General features: G+C 35.7%; 1 long non-coding RNA gene across 1 annotated transcript; it reads left to right on the top strand.

Moving 5' to 3' along the window:
* Positions 1-29: 29 nt before the first annotated feature.
* LOC129408704 (uncharacterized) lies at positions 30-4,458 on the top strand. Its single transcript, XR_008632091.1, has 2 exons — positions 30-154; positions 2,001-4,458. It is a non-coding gene; the product is annotated as an uncharacterized LOC129408704 (long non-coding RNA).
* Positions 4,459-12,460: the final 8,002 nt, after the last annotated feature.

Here is a 12,460-nt window from a genome sequence, read left to right as displayed (position 1 = left end):
ACTATCCGAACAGCGGAAGTGCTCAGAACAGCTGCTTGGGGTCAGGGTGTAGCTACATGAATGGCAACATGAAAATAAAGCCCTATGTTTCACTGTCAGCGATTTTCAAGATCATTTAGCTACTTCGGACACGAGAATTCCCTAATTTAATGTCGTAAGTAACTGTTACAGACAAAAATAAACACCGGATCGCTAGATTAATTGGCCGATGGTGGAAGTACTAGCTTCAGTGTCTCCAAATTTGGTCATCAGTGTAAGCAGTCTATATTTAAATGTTTAATTAATTTCACTTATTCGTGTGTAGAATAGTGTATTTGGTTTGTGTCAGATGTGTTTAAAGGGGTTATTTAGATATTGGTTAAGTTTAATTATAAATCAGAATTGACAGAAGCCATTGCTGCTATAAAGTTTGTTAGAACATAGTGTGCATTAGACTAATAATCTTTACGTGTCGTCGCCTGTACATGAGGAGCCTAAGGGCAATTCCATTTTAATATGTTCTTTGTTCTTGTACTAACCTACTAGGAATGTCAGAAAGTAGAAAAAAATTGCAAAAATCTGGCAATCATCTCATCCACTGATTCGTATTCTAAGCATTTGACACATAAGATTAAAATATTGTAAGTTTTTAAAAAGTCAGTAAATGTGAGCTTTAAAGAGATGGCAAAACGGCAATATTGACTAACGTTTTCATTATCTTCAGATCCAACTACAGCTAATGATTTGAGTAACATATCTTATTCATTTCCCCCCTTCTGGTCATATATTACACACCAAGGTGCATTGAGAAAGAAGAGTAAATAAACAAATATACAAACAGTCAAGAATGAACTGCTAAACTAAAGACTAAATACCGGAATTACATGCATTTAAGGAACAAAAAACAAAACAAAAAAAGCATGCATGTAGAAGCTACAGGTTTTATGCATAATACCTACAAATGTGGGATATTTTGTTACTATCAAGTTATTCTGTTATATAAATTTCTCCAGTCCTTGCACTTCGGAATAAGAAAAACTTTACTAGCCATTGTCAGTGAAGAAATTCTTTGGAATTGCTTGGCTTCAAATGACATCACAGTATTCTTTAGGTCAACATTATTTAATACAGACGAGGGCAGTTAAAATCAGTACTGTTCAACTGCAGATCTTTGTTGTACTAAAGCATGGTCTTGGGTCTAGTCAGTAATAGAAATGATCAGGTTTCATATTTGGGAATTTATGTTTCTGATATTTTATGGCAAAGTACTTGTAACAGGAAGTAGGATGTAACAGGAATTTCTGGTTCTTATTCCTGTTTGGAAGTATGGCATATTCAAAATCTGGAATCTGTGATCAAATAAATGTCTAAGGTGTTAGACTCAGATAGACTTTGACTGAATATAAATATAAAATACAAAAAATATACAGTTTGGATAGAATAAAAATGCAAAGCCAGCAGTGCAGTGCAAATTGATTCAATATTATTGAAGTAAGTTGTTTACACTGCTTTCTGATCCTCATCACAAACATACCTGGAGTTTTTTTTTTTTTTTTTTTTTTCCATTCACACATGTTTAACATACAAGCCCTGCATTTTTAGACTATTTAGACACCTTGTGATGTCATGTGGTAATACAGGAAGTGCTCCATTGTGTTTTTAAACTCCATACACTTTCACTAAAAACATTTAGATGATTTCAGATCTGGAATTGCCAATCTCTACCGAACAAAAGGTAAAAGGTAGCTGAGAACTTGAACACTGCCATTTTATGACATCACAAGATGGAACAGAGCATTTTGAGCTTTGGAGATGTAGATAAACTAATAACAAAGGCTCACTCAAACATGCGTGAATGAAACACAACTCCAGTTTTGTTTTGTTTTTTGAGGAGGAAACAACATTATAACATGGTTTAAAGCTCACAAGAATTATTTTTTGTAATATAGGAAATCACTTGCAAATAACGTAATAATAATCAGTCTTATATTTGACCTCCCTGTTTCTATCTTCTTTTCCAGTCTGTGATCGCTCCCCTCCCTCCATCATGCACATCGTGGTGGACGCGGTTTGGGCTGTGTGGAGTATCGCGGCTGGGGTCTACGACTATTTCCACACGAGCGCCATGGAGGAGCGCATTCACACACTCGAAAACGTCCTGTCCATTCACCAGTTTGTGATTGCTGGCCTCTCCGCTGGCCTTATTCTTATGATGACGTATATTTTATTCAGAAAACACTAAGACACAGACACCTCCCATATGTTTGGCTTCTGGAGCATAAAATGGGAGAAAGAGTGGGGAAGTACATGCATCGTTTTTTCATTTTTTTTACAACTTGGATTCGATCTTGAGGAAGCTAGAAGTTGTCTTGTATTTGCCTAACCCCTTGGCCATCCTACAGTTCAGCCTCCTGCCAACATGAGATGAACTTTATACCTTTTTGGCTCATCATGTAAAGCCCTGAAGATAACTTTGCACATTGACTGTTACCAAGCTTGAAGAAAGCCCAGCCTGGATGTTGAAATAGATGTCTCACAGCAGGAAGGTCCCAAGTTCGACTCCCAGGCTGAGTTTGCATGTTCTCCCTGTGTCTGCATAGGTTTGTTCTGGGAACTGCAGTTTCCCCCATCACTAAAAACATGTACTATATAGCTCAAACATTGACTGCCTTCTCCCTGGCTCTAGGAGTAAATTTCCCATTATTTTTCCCTTAGTCTTTTTTTTTTTTTTAAAGTAAGTTTGAAAGCTTGCTCAGGGCTAATCAGCTATGTGGAAACTCATGAAAGCAAGACTTGCACTTTGAACTCACAATATGCATCTCACAGTTCGATATATATTGTAATATTTTGTGGAGACTAACAAAATTGTGTATATGCAACTTTTTCCTTTTTAAAGTTTTGGGAAAACCTTGAAAAGCCTTTGATACTGTAATAATATGAAGAATTACAATTTAAAAGTGCTTAAGAGCAGTTATTTCTTCATGTAGTCTGCACTAAAAACACCAAAATGATCATGGTCAGTGTAGTTCCAATGTTTTCCAGCTATCCTTGCACCAGGCAAGGCAAGTTTATTTGTGTAGCACAATTCATACACAAAGTAATTCAAAGTGCTTTACAGAATAAGAAAGACATTAGAATCACCATAACTATTCATTTAATCAGAGAGAATTGTAATTTGATACATTGTGATGGCCTCCGATATTATTGTGAGACTTTTGACGATACGATATCATGATATTTTGGTTATTATGATGTACTTTGATTTAACCATGTTTCTGATTGTTACAGAAAGAAAATTCTGAATCTTGCGTTTTAAAGATGCATTGACTAACTTTTCTGGTCAAATGCTTTTCTCCATGGAGATGTTATTGCTTTGTCTTGAATGTTTCACAGTATGGTATTAAACCGTTCTATCTGCATGGAGACCAAACCAGACCAAGTTACAGGTCAGATCTGTGTAGAGGCAAGCCCGATCTCAAGTCAGAATACCTGTTTTTGTAGGTACTTTTGAGCTGTAAATCCACTTGTAATTTAATAAATGTAAGGTAGAGCTGTTTAATGTCATACTGTGGAACATTCACGGCAGAGCAGTGACATATCCATAGAAACAAGCAGGTGACAGACATCCAACCAAAAAGTTATATAGTCCACCTTTAAATGTGCTTTTTGGACTTAAAACAGCGCACATAGCTGCTTAGTCTTCGTCGTGCCATTATTTGAATGTTTGAAAGTATGTGAAAATTGAATGGGAAATTTACTTTTAGGACCCAAGCAAACCTTGAAGTGGACTCCCTTAAAGGCCAGGACTCCCCTTAAAATCTCAGTGGGGTTATTCTGGTTAAATGTCTAATTAATGAAAACAAACTTAATATTTTCTCATAGGTCAGTTTATCCCTTAACTTAATGATGAAACTTGAATTTTGTAACCAAAATTGTAAGACAAAATGTGTTTGAATACCTTTAAAGATGATAACTTTAAAATGTTGTTTATAATCTTGGTACAATTCAAAAAATACATTTTGTCTTACATTAACGGTTTTCTTTAACAATACAGTTGTGTGCCCAAAATAACTAAACTTCTAAACATTGTGTAATTTACTAAAAGTCAATGAAAATAATTGATTACAAGTGAGCACTGATAAGAAGGAATCGTAGACTTTGTTTTATAGCTGTTCTCCCAATGAAAAGCTTGTCTGCTGTGTTTCACTCCACTGGATAGATCTCACTGTTGACTACTATTAAAACTGTTTACTTAATGTATAGGTTTTGTCTGATCTACATTTATATCATGATTTAATGTTGTATTTTGTCTTTGCACATAGAGCTGCTCTTTGAAATTCAAATGTCTCAGTTTATTTGATAATAATGGTACTGATGCTGTTTGGTGTTTTAATGCCATGTATGCACCATCTCTGTTTTAAATGAAGCCTTGTATCGAAAGGGAAACAATTTGATGAATAAATCATGATTTTAACCCAATGCACTGTAGTTTGTTTGTTTTTGTTTTTATTACTGGTGAATATTGACATATTGTTCAATATGACGGAAATAATCAATATTTTATAATGCTAAAAATATTACGTTTGATTTATACAGTGTTTCTTGGACTCTTAAAGATGCTTTACAGTGCCTAATTCACTATTCTATTCACATTATGCACTATACTCAATGGTGGTAAGCTTCTATTATAGCTACAGCTGCCCTGTTGCTGACTGGCAGAAGTGAGTCTGCCAATCTGCACCATCAGCCCTTCCAATATTAACCATAACAAATTCCACCATAGAATTCTGACCTACATGACAATTTCCACTCTAACGTACAGGGGTCTCCAATTAAATTTCTCTGACGGCCAAAACATTTTCACATTCCAAACAAAGGGTCCACAAAAACTCTGCCAGTAGACAATGTTTTATTTGCCAAAACACAATGTTAAAATGGGTTGATCAAAAACCTAAAATGTTCATTTATACTTGTATGGTGTCTATGTGTTTGTTTTAAATGTGTTTTAAATACAAAACATAAAAAGATTTTCTGCTTGCATGCGTGCTTGAAAGGTTTAGTTTGGCAAAGTGTGCACCTGAGGACTGTATGCCAAGACAGGGGTATATATACAATCATATACACCAGATATCAATAGTTTGTGAAGCCTCTCAGTTGTAGGATCCATGGCAAAGAAAAAACTCAGTTCTGTAAACTGAACAAAAGTTTTTGAGTAAAGAAGTTTCGCAGCTCATCCAAGCTGCTTCTTCAGTTCTGGTCAGATTGCTTCTGTACACTGCCACATATTTGCCTTTAGGGAGGAACTACCGAAAGTGAAACTAATACATCTGTTTAGGTATTACTCCTACAGTTGATGAGGAAGTCTGACCATGAAGAATATCGTTAATTAATGTGTCTGAATTGAGGCATTGAAACTGGGATTGGAGTCACGTGCGCCGGTCCAGATCTGCTCGGGGACACGAGTTTTTTTCTTTTTTTTTTTTTTTTTTTTTCCAAGTCAAGGTACGTCTTTGTCGATGCTAATGCCATTGCTAATTTTGAAGCTAAATTTAAATACCGCCACAGGCTGAAATAATCTCCACAAAAATAACTGGATAATTTTTTACAACAAATAATATTTTTATGTTATTTTGGCTAGAAACCATATCCAAGTTTGTTAAAGCCTCACTTCCTTCCAAAGTCCAAAGTTTTTTTTTTTTTTTTTTTTTTTTTTTTTTTTTTTTTTTTTTTTTTTTTTATTATTACACACAACTGGGTGCATAAACTTGATATAACAAACATGGCTGTGTGTCGTCAGAAGTTACATGTTGGGATGAGGGAACATAAACATAACATATTGTATAGAAACAATACAATATAATACAAAAAAAGTGCATTTAAGAATAGAAAATGATAATAGCAAGGGAAGTAGAGTTCATTCAGCCAGAGTCCATAAAGTCCAGGGGTATTTCGCACATGTAGGAATACACTTTTTGAGGTTTAGGACCATTCATATGTTTCAGAGTTTTTATATATAATCTTAGTTCGTTTTTAAAACAAGCAAAGTTAGGGGGACATTTCTGAATTTTACATTTGTGGATGTAAAATTTGGCAAGACATAATATTAAGTTTACACAGAGTTCTTCTTTTTTATTTTGTAGTAGTACACCAAAAATTATAACATCTCTGTTTAACAAGACTGGTAAAGAACGAAATGTGGAATTGATCCAGAGTTGCATTTCAGACCAAAAGGGTTGGATTGTAGCACAAAAGAAAAAAAGATGATCAGTGCTTTCAATCTCCTTTTCACAAAAAGTGCAAATGTTTTCATGAATTTTAAAGCGCAATTGAAGTAATTCTTTGGATGGGTATATGTTATTCATGATTTTGTAATGTGTTTCCTTTACTTTAGGAGCAACAGGAAAGGCCAAATACATTGTTCTCAGTTTTGTTATTGCTTCTTTATCAAATTTATATTGAATATCATTTTTATTTTGCAAACCAGGGAACATTTTTCCTGTTAGAACTTTTCTAATGAAGTAATTATTGCATTTTCTGTCTGTTATTGACACTCCTTGTATTGATAAGGCAGGTATATGTGGGTGTATATTTTGGTTTGCCAAAATGTTCCTTGAGAGATAAAGAAATTCTTTAGGGAGAGCATTACATAAACGTACGAAGTCCAAATATGAGGGATTAAAATCATGTTTTGCACAGAATTGGTTGTAATTTAGTAAATTGCCACTTTCATTCATTAAGTGTGCTATTGACCAAAATATTTCTTTCAAACCAGTCTTTGTAAAACAGTGATTTGTTACGATGTAGAATATATCGGTTATTCCATATTATTGTGGAGTGTGGAGAATAGTTATGAACATATAACATTTTCCAGTACAGTAAAATTTGCTTATGGAACTCTGATAAAGAGACAGGAAGCTTATTGATGTCAAAGTCACAAACAAGTAGAAGGTTTAGTCCACCCAATTTGTTAAAAATAAAGTTAGGGATACAGTACCATAAGGAATTATGGTGCTTAATCCAAGATTTGAGCCAATTGATTTTTTAGGGTTGCATTGAGGCACTCTAAATCAATTACATTTAGACCACCTTCACTTGTTTCTTTCACTAGATGACTTTTCTTCATATAATGAGGTCTATTTCTCCATATGAAATTTAGATTAACTTGATTTATAGATTTGATTAAATACTTTGAAATGGCATTTGAATAGAGTGGGTATATACATCTTGATAAACTTTCCATTTTGGTCAAATAAATACGGCCTAATAATGATAGATCTCTTTGGAGCCAAATGTTCAGTTTTGATTTACATTCTTTAAGTTTGCTTTCTATATTGACCAACTGGCTTACTTTTTGTTCTCTACAGAGCTGAATACCTAAATATTTTATTTCAGTTTTGACAGGAATGTGGCAGATTTCCTTTATCTGAGTCTCATGGAGAGAGAAAAGTTCACATTTTTTCAGATTTAAAAAATAATCCTGAGGCTTTAGAGAATTTAGCAATTTTGTCAATAGATTTTTGAATCTGGTGCTCATTTTTAAAAAATAAAGTTGTATCGTCTGCTAACTGACTGATAACAATTTTCATTGCCCAGGACATTTAATTTTTGGATATCAGTACAGTTTTTAATATAAATAGCTAATAATTCAGTGACCAAGATGAAGAGGTACGGAGAGATTGGGCAGCCCTGAGGAATACCAACTTCTACGTTGAAGCTCTGAGTAGAGCCCTTTGAGAGAAGAACACAGCTATTTATGTTTTTGTATAATCCACCGATTAAATTTCTAAATTTGATACCAAACCCAAAATACTCAAGTGCAGATATAATAAATGGGTGTTCTACTGAATCAAAGGCTTTGTAAAAGTCCAAAAAAGAAAATAAACCCGTGGTCTTCAATTAAATCACTGTATTCAATTAGGTCCATAACCTGTCTTATATTATTATGGATAGATCTACCCTTTAAAAAACCGGATTGAGTCTCTGCAACAATGTTTGAAAGCCCTGACTGTAGACGAGAGGCAAAGATGTATGTTAGGAGCTTATAGTCTGAATTCCTGAGTGTAATAGGTCTTCTATTTTCTATGATTCTAGGATCTTTATTAGGTTTTGGAATGGAGATTATAACCCCATGCCTCATTGTAACTGGAAGTGAACAGGTCTCAAAGATTTCTAAGAATACATGGTAAAGTAACTGTTTTATATCTTCCCAAAAGAATTTATAGAAGTTTCCGGTGAGACCGTCTGAACCTGGGGCTTTGTTGGGAGATAGTTTGCCAATTATGGCATCAAGTTCGACAATAGAGAGAGGACTATCGCAGGTTTGTTTATAGTCCTCATTTATTTTTGGGATGTTATCTGAAACCTCTTTAAGAAAGGCTTCACAGTCAATTTTAGAAAATTTAGAGGTGTAAAGTTGCCTATAAAATTTAAAGATCTCAAAGGACATCATTCTTTCATCAGTAATTTCTCGGTCATTGATTAATATGGATTTTATGCTGTTTTTTTCCTGACGTCTTTTTTCTAGACCACAAAAATAGGCAGAGTTCTTCTCTCCTTCTTCTATCCACTTTGCCCTAGATCTAATAAATGCTCCTTGAGCTTTATGAATATACAACTGATCTAAAGAGGATTGAAAATGTAAAATGGTTTGTTTATCTTCTTCACTCTGAGTGGGTTTGTTACAGTAGAAATTCAATTGGTTAATAATGTCATGTTCCTTTTGTTCAAGATCCTTTTTCTTTTTTTTACTATAGTAGATTGAGAATTCACGGATTTTAAATTTTAGGAATTCCCATTTTCTTACTGGAGTTGAAAGTTCCTCATTGCATTTAATATCATTAATTAATGTTTTAATATGTTGGCAGTAATCCTCATTTTTGAGCAAGCTTGAGTTGAATTTCCAATATTTGTTAGAATATAATCTGCTCTTAGATTTAATGTGAAGATATATTACACTGTGATCAGTTAAAGGTGCTGCAGAAATATTACAGCTAAAGTTAGAATAGATTAAATTGTTTGAAATTAACCAGTGATCAATTCTAGATTTTTGAGCTATAATTTGGGTGAAACCATGAAAATTGAATTAAATTAGGATTAAGATATCTCCAAGCGTCAGTTAGGCCAAGTTCGTCACAAAGATTATTAAATGTCTTATTAGGATGAGCTGAGGTGAATTTGGGGGGGATATTTATCAAAAAAATCATCATTGACCAAGTTCAGATCTCCCCCTAATAATATATTCTCAGTTAAATGTGCCACTTTTAGGTGGTCCAGATGTAAAATTAATTCATTTTAATAATTGTTTGTTGTCATTTTTATTATTGTACCCATAGACATTTACCAATATCAAATTGACATTGTCAATATTTACAATAAGAATAAGCCAATGGCCATTATCATCTGCCATACTATAAATTATCTGGCCGGCAAAATTTTTTAGGAAGATAGCTACCCCTGCTGATCTGGAAGTGCCATGACTGAAGTAGGCTTTATCACCCCACTGTTGGGTCCAAAATGAAACATCATCTTCCTTTGAGTGTGTTTCCTGCAGAAAAAATAAGTTAACTTTTTTCCCCTTACAAAATAAAAAGAGACTTTTCCTTTTTGTTAAATCTCTAAGGCCCCTTGCATTTACAGATAAAAGAGAAATTGAACTTTTAATATCAAACATATAATACTGAACAAAAGTGATTCACTGTAAACAGTAGAACAAACAACTAAGTTCTCAAAAGTGATACCAGCAAAAAGGTGGTAGCAAAACCCTGAATACTTTTAATAGAATATACCAACAGGACCATTTGATTTAAGGCACAACCCTCTGACCGTTGATGTAGGCATAAGGACCACGAAACATAGTCTTGTGACCTTCCCTCCTAGCTTGCTCCACTTTGGGCCAGACTGCTTTTCTTGCTTCTCGATCTTCTTTGCTGAGATCCTCCACGAAGCGGATGCTAAGGTCTTTGCAGATTTGATTGTTTTTTGTCACTCGCCACAGTTCGTCCCTGTAGATTCTCATGGTGAACTGCATGATGACCTGTCTTGGGTGGTTGGTAGTGTGTGGACCCACGCGATGCACAGAGTCCAGGATGAAGCCCATTTTCTCCTTCCAGTGTGGGGCAATCTTTGAGAGAAGACTTACAACAAGATCTCGAGTGTTCTCCCCTTTGTCTTCCTTTAAGCCGTTTAATCTTAAATTCCACCTTCTCTTGTACCTCTCTGCTTCTGCCATTCGACTTTCTACCTCTGCTGCCCTTTTCTCTAGATCTGCATTCTTCTCTTTAAGATGGATTACTTCACTTTCCAACTTTCTATTTTTTTCCTTGCAATCTTTTATCTGTGATGAGTTGTACTCTACAGATTTGGTGAGGTTAGTTAGGGTCAGCGTGTTTTCTTTTAGATCTTTCTGCACGTCGGTCAGCAGCACTCGGAGGTCCTGTATCTGGTCTGACTGGGTCTTGATTGCCGCCAAAACAGTAGCAACATACGGTGGCTCCGATGAGGAAAGAACATCAATATCATTCGGCTTAATCTTTTTTTGAGGTTGCGGAGGTTTCGTAGGTGAGGATAGGGCGTTCTTGGCTCCTTTAGTGTCAGTTTCCATTTCCATAAGCCCACAGTAGTCATGGGAGGCGAGCGCTTTAGCTTTAGCCATTCCCTTAGCGTTAGCTTTGGCCATCAGTACCAGTAGATAAAAGTTTACCAGCTTTTAGTGTAACTTTTTCCGGTCCTAGCGAAGGTAAATGTGTTGTCAGAAATTGTCAGGGAGTTAATCTCAACTATGAATATTGGTCCAGTTTGAATTTATTCAGGTTTTGCACCAGAGAGCGGTTACTGAGCGTCTGAACCCTCCGCCATCTTGCCCGGCCATCCCCTTCCAAAGTCCAAAGTGACTAACCAGATGTAGCGCAGAGGTGCTGTATAGCAAGCGCCTGGGCACAAACCTGGTCAGGACCTGGGTAACTGGCAAAATAATTTTACCTCTGTGTCCAAGAAAAGTTTAGCCAAAAGTTTAAGCACGTGCATCACCCTCCTGTGTTAGAACACCTGTCTCTGTCTGGTACAGTTGAAAAAGTGACCTTAATATTCGCGTGTCGTTTGAGACTTTTACCAGCCGGTATGGTCATATACGCGTGAATCCCCAACTCACCAAAAGGGCACAAACCATATAAAAGCCTATGGCCATTATTTCATTCTAATGATGTTGCACATGTGGCTGTTGTGAGGGGCAGTGCAGCTTTTACGCACAGACAGACGCTGGTTTGGACTCTGAGAATAAACTGGTTTTCAGTGAGTTTTTGTCTGTGCTCCTTAATTCTATCATCTTTTTTTTTATTTATTTTTTTTTTTATATATATTCAGGTACATACAGACATATAGACAACTTATACAGTACGGTGGTGGTTCACAGTTGATTATACAGGAGAGCAGAACGAACCAAGAAGAAACCAAAACTGAACAAAAAACAAGATGATACCACAAACTAAATCAAATGATCAATTAAAGAGTTTTATCAAGATGTAGGGGAGAGTGATATTGTTATAAATACTTCTTACAAATATTATATGTTTTAACCGCTTTTTTGTTTTGGACCTGTTTTATTATTTCAAAAATATTGCTGGATTTCGTTATTATACTGATGAACATTTGGTTTATTTTGGGTCCATTTGGTTTTGTGTATATGATACTTGGCTAGCATGATGAGAGTCTGAATGAGGAACCCGAGATCTTTGGGGATGGAGGGGCTGGTGAAGAAGAACAAGACGTCACTTTCCTGCGTGATTCCTCGGCCCATATTAACCAGGCTCCACACTCCGCAGCCAGCCTTCTCCCTGATCACAAAGCGAACAGGAAAGGAGGGGGAGCAAACAGGAGAGGAGGGGGAGTCGTTTCTTTCCTCTCACTCCTCATATCAGAATGACCGGAAAAGTTCTGTGTCCCAAATCAAACTCATGTCCGTGCGCTCCTCTCTCGATTAATCCGATCATAAAAAAGATAACACATTTAGCCCATTTTCCATGATGTCATTGCTCCATTGACTTCAGGCCGGAATTAGCGTTGGTTAAACCCAGTCTTATGTCTGAGTGTGTTTATTATTTAGGTTACTGGACACCACTCTATATTGCCCACTTATGGTCCAGTTACAGTACAAGTAAATTTAAGAAGTTACAGGTTGCATAAATGCACTTTGTATTTTGCTCAAAGTCCCTCATTGGACCAGTGTCAGTATGATGTTTGTGCACAATAGTTTCCTTAGACTGAATGCTGTAATCAGGATCTTTGTAGATAAGCGCCATGAACTTTATTATGAAGCACCTCGAGGACTCACAAAATAAAATTATAAATGTTTTAATAATAAAGCCTGAGCAGAGCAGTGTCAGGTTCACCTCTGAACTCTTGAGGCACTGGAGCAACTACTTTTATGATCTATAGACTTTATTTATTATTAGTGCTGTGTCTTCTGTCTGTTTTTAAAAAGTTCTAT

This window comes from Boleophthalmus pectinirostris, unplaced genomic scaffold (genome assembly GCF_026225935.1).
Source record: "Boleophthalmus pectinirostris isolate CB_2022bp ecotype Guang Dong unplaced genomic scaffold, ASM2622593v1 HiC_scaffold_17, whole genome shotgun sequence".
NCBI lineage: Eukaryota > Metazoa > Chordata > Actinopteri > Gobiiformes > Gobiidae > Boleophthalmus > Boleophthalmus pectinirostris.
This window is presented reverse-complemented; position numbering and strand designations above follow the sequence as displayed.